Source organism: Natrix helvetica (genome assembly GCF_964273705.1).
Source record: "Natrix helvetica genome assembly, chromosome: 3".
NCBI classification, from domain to species: Eukaryota; Metazoa; Chordata; class Lepidosauria; order Squamata; family Natricidae; genus Natrix; species Natrix helvetica.
In genome coordinates, this window is record NC_138549.1 from 162,983,216 (window position 1) to 162,995,529 (window position 12,314).

The 12,314-nt window shown below is 38.2% G+C and overlaps 1 protein-coding gene across 4 annotated transcripts in view; it reads left to right on the forward strand.

Moving 5' to 3' along the window:
• Nucleotides 1-12,314, forward strand: part of GNAS (GNAS complex locus) — a 241,776-nt gene that overhangs the window by 217,155 nt on the left and 12,307 nt on the right. The window lies entirely within an intron of this gene.

Here is a 12,314-nt window from a genome sequence, read left to right on the forward strand (position 1 = left end):
CAGGTTATTTTATTTTATGTTATTTATTTAGACAGTTATGATCTATTTGTAGGATACATCCAGGTTATAGAGTAAATAATACTTTTAGAGAGCCAGCATTTTATATGGTAAAGTCCACAGAAACCAGGAGTCTCCAGATTAAGATGGGGAAGTTGAACCTTGCAATACCTCCCATAAGATTAATCTTCAATTTTATATTATTACTATGCTGGCTAATTATGAGTAAAAATACACATGACATTCCTTATAGATTTAGAATATTATCAATATATACCTTGGAGTTAGATAGTTTCCTCTTTTTTCCAAGTTGATCTTTTTGTTAAAAAAAATTAGTTCTTTATATTCACATAGTGATAAATGCAAGACTGTGTGTGAGTATTGAGTTTATCTGTAATTTACAACCTCAACACTTTCTCCCCTTAATTAAAAACTGGGACCTGTTTGAATCTTTTTATTTGCTGTCAAAATCCAATATACCTGGTTCAGTTAGTCGTTGTAGCATTTTTTACCATTTTTTTTCAAGGAGTGCATCTTTGATTTTTCCTTTTCAAAATCCTTTGTTGAGCAAACTCCTTAATTAATGGAACATGGAAACCATTATAGTTACAGTATTGAAACAAGGCTACTGAAATCTAAACAGTCTTAAGAAAGCAATGAAACTACTTACTCAATTGCTTCAGAGATAGATTCTCACCTAGGTGGATTGAGCATTGCAGCGTTTACAGTAAGAAACCTGCTGAAAATGTGAGAGATAAATTTTAAGATCAGCATTCAGGTTACATTAGGCAACAGGTAAGCGACTGGCAGACAAGGTGGGGGAAGAGAGAGAGATAACATAAGGTACATGTATAATGCTTTCTTGGAGCTGCTTCTGTTAATTCAATGGCACTTTGCACCTTGTATATTCCCTTTGTTGAAGTCAGCTTGGAAGAAGGTTTTCCATTTGTTCTGTCAAGCTGTTTTGCAAAAGAAAATGGAATTGCTAAAGTTCTTCACCTCTTGCTGTCTGCAGCCTCAATTCAGAGAAGTACACTTAGCTGGGTTTTAATAGGCTAAAAGTTTTCTTTCCTGCTTTTGGAAACAGGATATGGCAAATTGCTTTTGAAGACTCCAGTTTTCAGAAAGTTATGAATGCCGCATTTAGTGGGGGGGGGGGGGGGGATGCTAGTCTCTTCATTAGGAAAGTTTTTTTCAGAATTCAACTATTGGTATTAATGCAGTATTGTCTCATTTTCCTGATGCAATTAGTGAAATATTTTTGTTGGTTATTATGTTAATACGTGGTTGCTTGAACAGATTGCAAAAACCTAATGTTGAAGAAGTAAGGCTGTTAAAATGCATAATAGTATTAGGCTCATCGTAGAAAGGTGATAAAAAAGAATAATTTAGACATGAGGAGCAGAAGGTTTTGTTCTGTGCATAAATAATAGCTATCGTAGGGTTAAATTTAAGCGTCATTTAGATTGGACAATGAGCACTGAACAGGCTGAGAGGTTGGTGGGTTTTTTGCATACTTTTTCATTTGCATATATTCTACTAAGGAATCTATTTGTAGGATAGGGATTTCTCTAGAGGTTTTTAACTGAAAAGTTGCTTCTGATTGTATACTTCTTTTTCTAAATGGAACTTGGCAGCAATTTTAGGGCCTTAAAGCCTTCGAAGGATATGTTAGGCTCTTTTCAGCACAAACAAATGGGAATTTTGAATGCATATATAACCAGTATGTTACAATGTAAAAATTTTCAAGATATTATATGCAAGTTGAAATATATATTGTTCCTTTGCCAAAATTGTACGTAGTTGGGAGTGAGAACTTATGAAGACTCTCATGTAAGTTTGACTGAAGGAAACTTAAATCTACAATTTTTAGAAATGAAAATATCCATGTAAGGATCTACAGGATTCCTATAGGCTGATAGAGAGATTTGTATAGAACACCTGCATTCATTCCTTTCTGGTGTTTTCAAGGAGCCTTCCTTCCTTCCTTCCTTCCTTCCTTCCTTCCTTCCTTCCTTCCTTCCTTCCTTCCTTCCTTCCTTCCTTCTTTCTTTCCTTCTTTCTTTCCTTCCTCTAGTTTCATTTCATCTGCAGTCCTAATTATGTTTACCTCATTTTTTAAAGTTATTGTTTTCTTTCAGGTTATCATTTCACTGCTGTAGCTGGAAGAACATACCAGTATATAGAACTATGAACCTAATTTTATGGCTATTTCAATTGTAAAGATAACTGAACCTGGGCTATTAAATCAGTTTGTATAATGGTTTAGTTACTGTATTTCCGCAAAAATAAGGCAGGGTCTTATTTTCTTTTGACCCCCGAAATAAGCGCTTGGCCTTATTTTCGGGGAGGTCTTATTATGTTTGAGGTGCAGGAGGCGGCGAGCGTGGTCACCTCATGGCTGCTGCTGTGTTGCAATATTTTCAGGGAGGGCTTATTTTCAGGGGAGGGCTTATTTTAGCACATTAACTCAAAAGCCTGATTGGGATTAGTATCCAGAGAGGGCTTATTTCCAGGGAAACAGGGTGTAGCCACGTTGAGTTGAGATTATTTAGGATGACCAACTTGAAAATTATACCAATTTAGTTTTAGTATTAATGGGTATAGTGGTTAAATGATAGATAGATAGGTAGGTAGGTAGGTAGATGATAGATAGATAGATAGATAGATAGATAGATAGATAGATAGATAGATAGATAGATGATAGATAGATAGATGATAGATAGATAGATAGATAGATAGATGATAGATATAGATGCATTTGAAAGTGATTTCTAAATTGTATTTTTTTAATTGGTTGACCAAAGAAAACTTGGATTAAAGAGTAGAATGTTTCTCCAATATTATGAATGAATTGAACTTTTGAGTCTAGCATTCAATTATGAAAATGAGCTTCTGTGATGTGTGACACATCAAACATTTTAAGAGCTATACTAGCAAATGTTGCTTTCATGCACTTCCTGTTTTCCTGTGCTCTGATGACCACAGGAGATTTAAAAAATCCTTCTGTTTCTGCTTTTTGAATGATCACAGTCCAGAATGATGACTGAACCCTAAATTATCATCATTGTTAACAGTGGTTCATTGAAACATGACAGATTTACAAACCATGGTTAGAAACTGGTTTGTTGCAGTTAATTGGTGTCCTGGTTTTAATTGAAACAAGAGAAAGGCAGAGATGGGAGAGCCAGGGCTAAAGAACCTTCTTGGATGAGAAGCAAAACGTCTTCAAAGAAAAACCAGAAAGTCCAGTTGCCTCTTGAAAAAAGCACCTGGGGGGAGGGTGTGTGTGTGTGTGTGTGTGTCAAATCAGGTATTAAAGTTGTTTGAATTTGCTGGTAGGATATGCAGGGACAATGTAAAACTAATATCCTTTTTTAAGAATTCCACATCATAACTTTAACATCATAAATAACTTTGTTTTTTTCTATGCAAAAATGACAGGTTTTTTTTTCTGTAAAACGGGTTCTCCGTGGAAGGAGTCGTTCGATTGCAGAAATGCAAACCTGTCACTGAAACCTAGAAGAGGAACTCGGGTTTTGTGTGTGTGTGTGTGTGTGTGTGTTCATACACCCTCCCCCATAGGGAAGAAATTGCACTGTTCCGAGTCTCGAAATGACACGGTTTGCCACAGACTGCAAGAGGGGGAAGGGAAGGAAAGAGGTGGGGGGGGGAATCTTTAAAGCAAAGAATGTAAACGCCTAACTGCAGCTTTTATGTGAATAATGGAGCCTTCGTGTTTTTATAACCCTACTATAAACCCGATCCTGCATTAAAAAGCAATCAGGGTTTCTTTCTCCGTCCAGCTCTGATTATCTTTGTCTAGGAGTGGAGAGATGCATTGTACCTTTCCAACTGCCGGAGCCTATTTTTATTTGTCAAGCTGGGACTCGCCTGGCCCCTTTCCAGATGTGCCTCACAAGATTTGGTGCTGATGATCTATTTATAGAACTGTGGTTCCATTGTCATGGCAACCGTGCTAGAGGCCAAGGCGGCTGGGAGCTATTTCTGGACTTGTGCTGTAATGTAAAACTGATTGGGAAAGTTGGTGCATCTTCTAAGCCAGACTAACTTTAGACAGGCTGGAAGAGAAAAAAGAAAGACATTTCTCATGTCTTTAAATAGACTTTCTTTTTCTCTTGTTGCCCTCTTTTTCTTCTGCCTGCTGCTTGCTTTGCTTTTTCTGGTTTGCACCCCAAATGTATTTAAAAGAGCAGGTTGAATTGTTTTCCCAGCGCTCCCATTGAATTTTGAATTTTTAAGAAAAGCATAATTATGCAAAACCTGGTGTTCTTGTTGAAGGATTCCTTCCGCACCCCCAGTCTTATTCTTTCCTCCCCGTCTCCTGACCTTGATCCCTAACCCTACATTTTACGATAAGAGGGCCAACATCACATTCAGTAGCTTGGTTTTTTCTCTCTCTCTTTCTAATATGTAGTTGATGCATTCCCTAAGGAACTGCAAAACAATGAAGAAAAATTGGTTTCCAATAAATAGAAAAATCATACTTCACTGTTGCCTTGCTATTTGCTCGAAATTTTGAGCAGTAGTGCCTCTCTGCCTCCAAGTGGTTGGAATGCTATCCTGTGACCCTGTAATTAAAGCCAATTTCTTTGTGAAAGCTGCTTTTTTTTTAAAAAAAATTGCACCCACTTTCCCCCTTATTCCTGCAAGTCCCACGTAATGTTTCACTTTTCATCAACTGCATTTTTAGACAGCGTTCAGAATGCGCTTTAGATTTTTACTCCCAAGCTGCATGTAAATCCGTTTTTAAAATAAAATATAAAACAGCTAGATTTTTAATCGAAAAATACTTTAATGCGGCCCCAGTGAGTTTGAGAATTGGTGTGTGATGTTCTCCTTACATGTGCCAGTTTATTAAGAACCAGAAGGTGATTCATCTCCGAACTCTAAATATAGAGGATAATTTTAGCTAGTTACAATGATTTACTATAAACTTCATTTGTGGTTTTTTTAAAGAGTTGGGCAGCTATTTCAGTTTAACAGTGTATTCCCATCTTTCTAAATATTTTAAACTGTGTTGACTATTTTGTGAGAGTGCGGGTGTGTCTAGGACACTGAGTCGGGAAATCTCCTGTTCAAATAATCACCTCCAGCTCAAAATATGCGGCTGATCATTCTGCACTCAGCGTTAGCTTTCCTGCCTGCCGGCACATGGCAATATAAAATAAATGCGTACCCTTACCTCACAGGGCTGTGCATGGGTTGTTGAGATAATAGATTATGTGTTTGGAACAGGAGGTCAAAAAGCAAAGCTGCAGCCAGTTGATTCGTAGTCATTTGGTTTCATTTTAAGGATTTGAGATTTGCTACGGTCGAGGCAAATGCTTTTGGATGTATGCATGTTGCGTTCGTGCTACATCCAATTTACATTTTAAAATCTTTTAATCTCTTCACGGCTTTTCCTTCTTTACTGAGGCAAAGCAAGCTTATTTTAAGTACATTTCGACTAAGGTTTTTAGAGAGGTTAGTTGCCTTGTGCTTTTAAAGTTAGCTCCTTTGTCTTGTTATTTATTTTTATTTTTAACTTTTTTTAAAAAAAAGAAAAAACCCACCTTCACTGTTTCTTATGAATAACTCAAGGTGGCGAAAGTAGTATACTTTTTCCTCCTTTCCTATTTGCCTCACCTGTTTGCAACCTTGTGAGGTGAGCTGAGGGGCCCAGACTAAACTTCGTTCCCGCATATTCTGCGACAGTTAAAAATCAGTATGTCTAGATATTGGGATTTGAAAATAAGAAACTTGAGAAGAAATGTTAAATGTTATGTTTTTGTGGACTTGATGACACCTATACACACTTCTTAGCTGAAATGGCAAGTTTTGCCTCCCCTTTGGTGTGCTGACCCTCATCTTCAAAATTGCCCGTTGGAGGGGAAAAACAAAGAGTATTTACTACAACAATTAGCCACAGAAAATAGCATATTGTTCAGGATCTGCAAATCAACTGGAGTAAGTTCAAAAAGGGGTAACGTAGGGGAAAAAATACGGTACGATCAAATAGTGGGCACTAAATATACTTAACCTTGAGAAAAGAAGATGGAGAGATTGGATAGCATTCTTCAAATTCAGAAAAGAGATGTAATTTGAAGAATTGTTCTCTATAATCCCAGAATGCAGGAATTGTAAAATGACTTTAAATTTTAGCAAAACAGCATTTTGTTTTTAGGGGAGAAAAAAAGCTTTCCCAACAGAGCAATTTAACAGGAGAACCAGTGTCCTCAAACAGTTGGTAGCACTTCCCTGGAGGAGTCAAGTAAAAGCTGAATTTCTTGTTTCCAAAGGATTTTAGTTTTACTTTCTGACTAATCAGCAGTTGGACTTCCATCTTTGGATTCCAGGATTTATAATTTTGTTTGTATTCATAGGACAAATATCAGCAGAAATCAAACTAGTTTTTTTCTCCCTAATCACCGTTATCTGATAAGATACAACACTTATAATCTTCTAGAATTTCATACAAGTATTGAGAAATGTTATGAGTCTGTTACTGTTTTGCTACGGCACAAATATTAAACATTGAAATGACTTTGTTGAAAGGATTGTCAAATTGGTTGGTTGTTCTTTTTTCTTAACATGAAAGTACATTCATGTTAAAATTGGGCTTCTGTTTTTCCTCATATTTCCAGCATTGGGAAAAATATAGGTTGGTGATGGCAAGAGAGTTAAACGTTTTTGAAGCTTCTCCTTTAATGTTTATTTAAACCCTTTCTCATTGGATGTTGGTGAATCTTCCTAATATCCAAATATTAATATTCTATTTAAAAAAATTTCTAGTATAATATATTGTTGTTAGGATTCAAAAATAACAACCTATAAATAAGAACTCTTATTGCTGAAGAAAACCAGTAGGTCTTTTATTGTTTCAAAGCTGGAATTTGGTAAAGAAGTATACAGTAGTTCTATACTCTAAATTGAACATATTTAAAATATTTCTAGGTTTCTTCTAAACTTATACTTCTTTGGCTTTTTTCCATCCAATAAGAAAAGGTGGTCTTTGAAATTGGAGAAAACAAGCCCCTGAAATATAATAGGCCACAAAATTGACTTCAGGTGATAATGTGGTTGAAAAATGTGAAATGAAATTTACAAGCTGATTTAATTCCTGGCTATTGTAACATGACATGTAAAACTTTACTGACATCAAAGCAGTTTATCTAATAAACAAAAGATGCATTGTGCTGATCTAACTCTCCTTCAGCATTATATGCAAAGAGAAAAGTATATATAAAGGATTTTTTTTAACCCTGTATAATCAAGGTACACATTAACATTTTTCCTTACATTTTCCCCAAGATGATTTGATAGTATTGAGAGGCCCTAATCGTCTTAGAAACTGATTCTGATAATGCTTTAAAAGGATTTTTTTAAGTGGGACACAGATGTGTGTATGCGCGCACACGCACACACACTTTCTGCAATTTGAGAGTTGCACTTCAGCACCCTAGATTGCACCTGGATAGATGTTCTTGGAAATCTTCCGTTCTCTTTTGCCCTTTTCTGGGGTTGTTCTTTTTTTATCCCGCCATTTCCCCCCTCTCCCCAAATTCAGTTTCTATTGTTTAAGCATGGTTTGATATTTACAGCCTGCACTTCCTTCTCCCCCAGATCTTTCTAAAAAGAAAATACAGTGTTGTTTGCCAAATAATGGTCTTCCTTGGTAACTATTCACAAGGACAAGTTTTTTTTCTCTCTGAAAGTTTTAGTTTTAAATGCAGAAAGGTTGAAATGCCAGGGCTTGTTTTTTGGGGGGGAAAGAAGGCATATTTATGGCATTCTGACTTGTTTTACCTAGCGTGCATGTAGCCATGGAAGAGACCACATTCAACGGCGTGCTCTGCTGCCTGGCCTGAGTAGCTGGTGTTTTTCAAGGAAATCACAAGCCTAAAAATAGTCTGCATAAACAACTGCAGAACAGTTTTGCCTCTCTTTTTTTTTTTTCCTACTTCGCTATTTGGAAATTTCTTGTACGTCCTCTTAACTGTGCCAGTGTATCCGAACCCATTGGCATGAGTAGCAAAAAAAAAAAAACCCAAAAAAACCCCAATATTTCTAGGCAATTGCTAGAAATAAATATTGAGTATGCAGTCTTGTGAGAAAGCAGACCAATAATGATTGTTATGTTTGAATTTAGCAAAGCTGAAATTGCATGAGTCAAGCATAGCCGTTCAAAGCCCGTAATATTTGACATATTTTAGCAGAGTTCATTGCTGTTTGCCAGTTTTGCTTCTCTACTTAAAAATTATCCACTTAGCTTCCCTAGAAATATTTGTCAATTGATTTGATTGATTGATTGAGTGATTGATTGAATCAGAGGTGGGAAACAATGGCCCCTTTATGACTTGTGGACTTTAACTCCCAGAAGTTGAAGTCCACAGATCATAAAAAGGCCATAGTTCCCCCCTCCCCCCGCTCTTAGATAGCATGGCTGACAGGGGAATTCTGGGAGTTGAAGTCCACAAGCCATAAAAGCCCATCGTTCCCCACCCTTGGATTAAATGATTGATTGGTTGACTATGACATCAAGTCATTTTCGGCTTCTAGCAACCGCATAGATTGATTTTCTCCTTGACAAACTATCCTAACCTGGTCTTCCAATGGGACATTTATCAGTACTGCTAACGGGTGGGATTGGACCGGTTCAGACGAACCGATAGCTCCGAAGATCAGCTGGGAGTGAACTGGTTTGCTCCCACTAGCAAGTGGGCCAGCCCGCCCACCTCTGCACTTTTCCTACCTTTATCTTCTCAGCTGAGTCGCGCGAAGAGTGCATTGCCGCATCTCAGCTGTTTTCCTTTCCAAGCAGTATTCAGGAAGGTAAGTCTACTCTAAACTGCACGGGCAGTGAACCAGTTGTTAAACTGGTAGGATCCCATCCCTGGTACTGTACTGTGTCTATCTACCTTGCTGCTGATAGCAATAGCACTTAAACTTATATACTGGTTCACGATGCTTTACAGCTTTCTCTAAGCGGCTTACAGAGTCAGCATATTGCCCCCCTCCCCTTCTCTTTCCTTCCACCTTTCCCAGCGTTGGAGCCTTTTCCAAGAGCCTTCATGTAATGTACAATGATTTGAACCTGATCAAGTGAGAATTCTGGGTTGATTCGTTTGATCCACGGCGTGTCTTGTCCAACCCTAACATTCAGAAAGTGCCCGGGCTCTTCCTATTCTGCTTCTTCAAAGCCCAACTTTAACTTTCATTAAGTGTCATAGAAAATACCCTGGTTTGCACTATTCTGATCTTTGTAGGTATAAGTCACATCATGACATTTGAGGAGTAGTTTTAATTTGGAATCACCCATAGAAATCCTGTTTCTATGAAGCAAATTTGCCCTTGATCAGGTGTGAGTCTGGTTGATTGTACGAGCACCTGAAGCAACGTGGAACTGGCTGGCTTTCTTCTATTGCCCTCTTCATGAGTTCTATTACATCCAAGCATAGAGTTCACCTCTGGCATTTTTTGATGTCCTCTCATCCATGCACTATCCAAGTCCAACCCTGCTCTGATTTTTCGACATCAGCAAAAGTTGGCTAGGTGCTGCCACCTGCTGTTACATCTAAACTTCTCTCTCTCTCTCTCTCTCCCATCTCCCTCCCTCTCTTCCTCTCTTTCCCTCCCTCCCCCCCCCTCACTGTAAATTAACAAGTGAATTGAAACCTATTGGAGAATCCTAACAAGATATAGTCTCTTTGTTCCCCCAAATTTGGCATGATTTCTAGGACATTCAAATCAGGAATTTCAGGAATAAAGGCGTTGTTGGTACAAGATGCTGGTGATAAAAAAAAATCTTGCTGGTTAACTGATGGGCTTGTAACTATGAAGGAACAGTCATTTAGAAATTCCAGAAATTCAAAGTATTGTTTTGAAGCTAAGGTAGCAACATTCTACAGGCTGACATATGAGAAGAGGTTTTGCTGAATTCCCTAGGGCAGCGATGGCGAACCTTTTTTGGCTCACGTGCCATAAGGGGGGGAGTGCAGAGGGGTCATGCGCGGGGGTGCCGCACCCATAATGCAATGCGGGACCCACATGTGTGCATGAGAGGCGCTCCCCCCCCCCGATTTTTTGCATGCTTTTTTCACTCTCCCCAGGCTCCAAAGGCTTTATAGGAGCTTGGGGAGGGCGAAAACAGCCTCCCTCGCCCCCCCCCTCCCGAGGCCCTCCGGAGGCTTCAGGGACCTTCCCTGAAGCCTCCGGAGTACTAAAAACTAACCCTATGAGCAAACCGGAAGTCACTTGCAATTTCAATCTGAAATTTTAAAAATAAGCCTCATATGGTTCCTATAGTATTATAATTGAAGTCAATTATTTGTTATTGCATTGTTACATTTTTAATACTTTAACAAAAATATATATATTGTTAAGTTTTATAGATCAACAAATCTCTATTTTTCTTCTTTTACTGTTTATGTCCGGATAGATGGATAGAAAGACAAATGTGAGATTTATTAGGTTCATACCTTTATGTATAAATATGATAAAAATTAAAGGAAGAAAACAACGATACCTCATAAAACTAAAGAATCAGCAGGCACCTTGTTTTTTGCACTATGATCCATGTATCAGCATCTTCCAGGATTAAAAATTTAACGATCTTGAGAGTTGCTGGCCATTTAACTTTTTTTTTTTTTGGCTGGGAGACACCGTCTTTCTATTGGTAGTCCTCGACCTGCGACCACAATTGAGCCCAACATTTCCGTTGCTAAGCAATACAGTTGTTAAGTGAGTTTTGCCACATTTTACAACTTTTCTTACCACAATTGTTAAGTGAATTGCTGCACTTGTTAAGTTAGTAACAGGCTGGTTAAGTGAATCTTGCCTTCCCCGTTGACTTTGTTGTCAGAAGTTTGCAAAAGGTGATCACATGACTCTGGGACACTGCAACCGTCATAAATACATGCCAGTTGCCAAGTGTCTGAATATTGATCATGTGACATGGGGATGTTGCAGTGGTGAAAATCTGTCATGAGTCACTTTTTTCAGTGCTGTTGTAACTTCATACATTACTAAAAGAACGGTTATAAGTAGAGGACTACCTATATATGAATTGTTGCCAACCCCAATGTGCTATTTCTATACTCAGACAATTGCTGTATCTGTTGTGACACAGTCTAGATATTATTCAGGCTGTGTACAGTTCCAAGAAGCTACTCTGGAAACTTCATTTTTCCATAGATTCCTCTTATACATATGCCGATCTCTCTCTCTATCTTTCTCTTTCTCTCTCTCTCTCCCTCCCTCCCTCCCTTTCTCCCTCCCTGTTTCTGAAGCTACTATGTTCAGCTGTCTTTCATCGGTGCCTGAAAGTTCAGGGAGGATTTGTAGCCCCCGAGAACTGCACATAAACTAAAAATTCACTCATTACTCATGTCTTCTGGCTACACATTGAGTCTGATATGCTGGAGCCAAACCGAATATGGCATGGAACTTCAAAATGCATAAGAGGAATCTAAAACAGTGTATTTCCTCTAGAGTTCAATGGGGGGTGGGGATGCCGTTGGTGGACAGACCCCCATTAGCTTCCTTTTAATTTACATTGGTATTAATAGATAGGAAGTTGCTACCTCCAGAGCGCGCAAGAAAGCAAATCTGGGCAATAAATTTACGGTATTTTGAGGCAATCTGCAGCTGAAAAAAAATTAACATGATTAATGAAGAGCTGACAGGATATTTGTTTATAATTGGATGCCCTATGACCAAAATATTACTTTTTTTTGCTTCAAATTGCTCATGGTGTAAGTCCTGCATCTTGCCCATTAGATTACTTATTCTCTCTGTGTAAAATTGTAAGCATCTCTTCAGTCATTACAGTAGACGCCAGGTGACAAAGCAGACACATGGATACCTGGATTGCAGACACCTAATAATTGGCATAAATAATGGTGATTTATTTGTTGTTGTCCTGCATTTTTCCTACTCTGTATTCTTATGCAAATATCACCACTTTAAGCTCAAAGTTCAAAAATCGTTTAAAAAAACCATGAGATTTGGGACAATGGTCCCAGCTCTTGATAAAATATCTTCTTCTGGAGTGACTCAATATGGAATCAATTGATAGAATGAACCAGGAGCACCATCCTTGTACTGCTTGGTTTGCAGTATCCTTGAATGTTATTTTGAACTAGCTGATAACCCGGTGATGCCTGGGTATTTATTTATAAGGGGAAAATGTCCAGACTAAACGTACTTTCTAATGTTGGATTTTCCCCCTTAACAGAGGGAGCCCCCTTGTGAAGTACTGTGAAGCTGTTACCATGGCAACTCCACTGTGCTGTGCAGTAGAAGCCATTTTATGA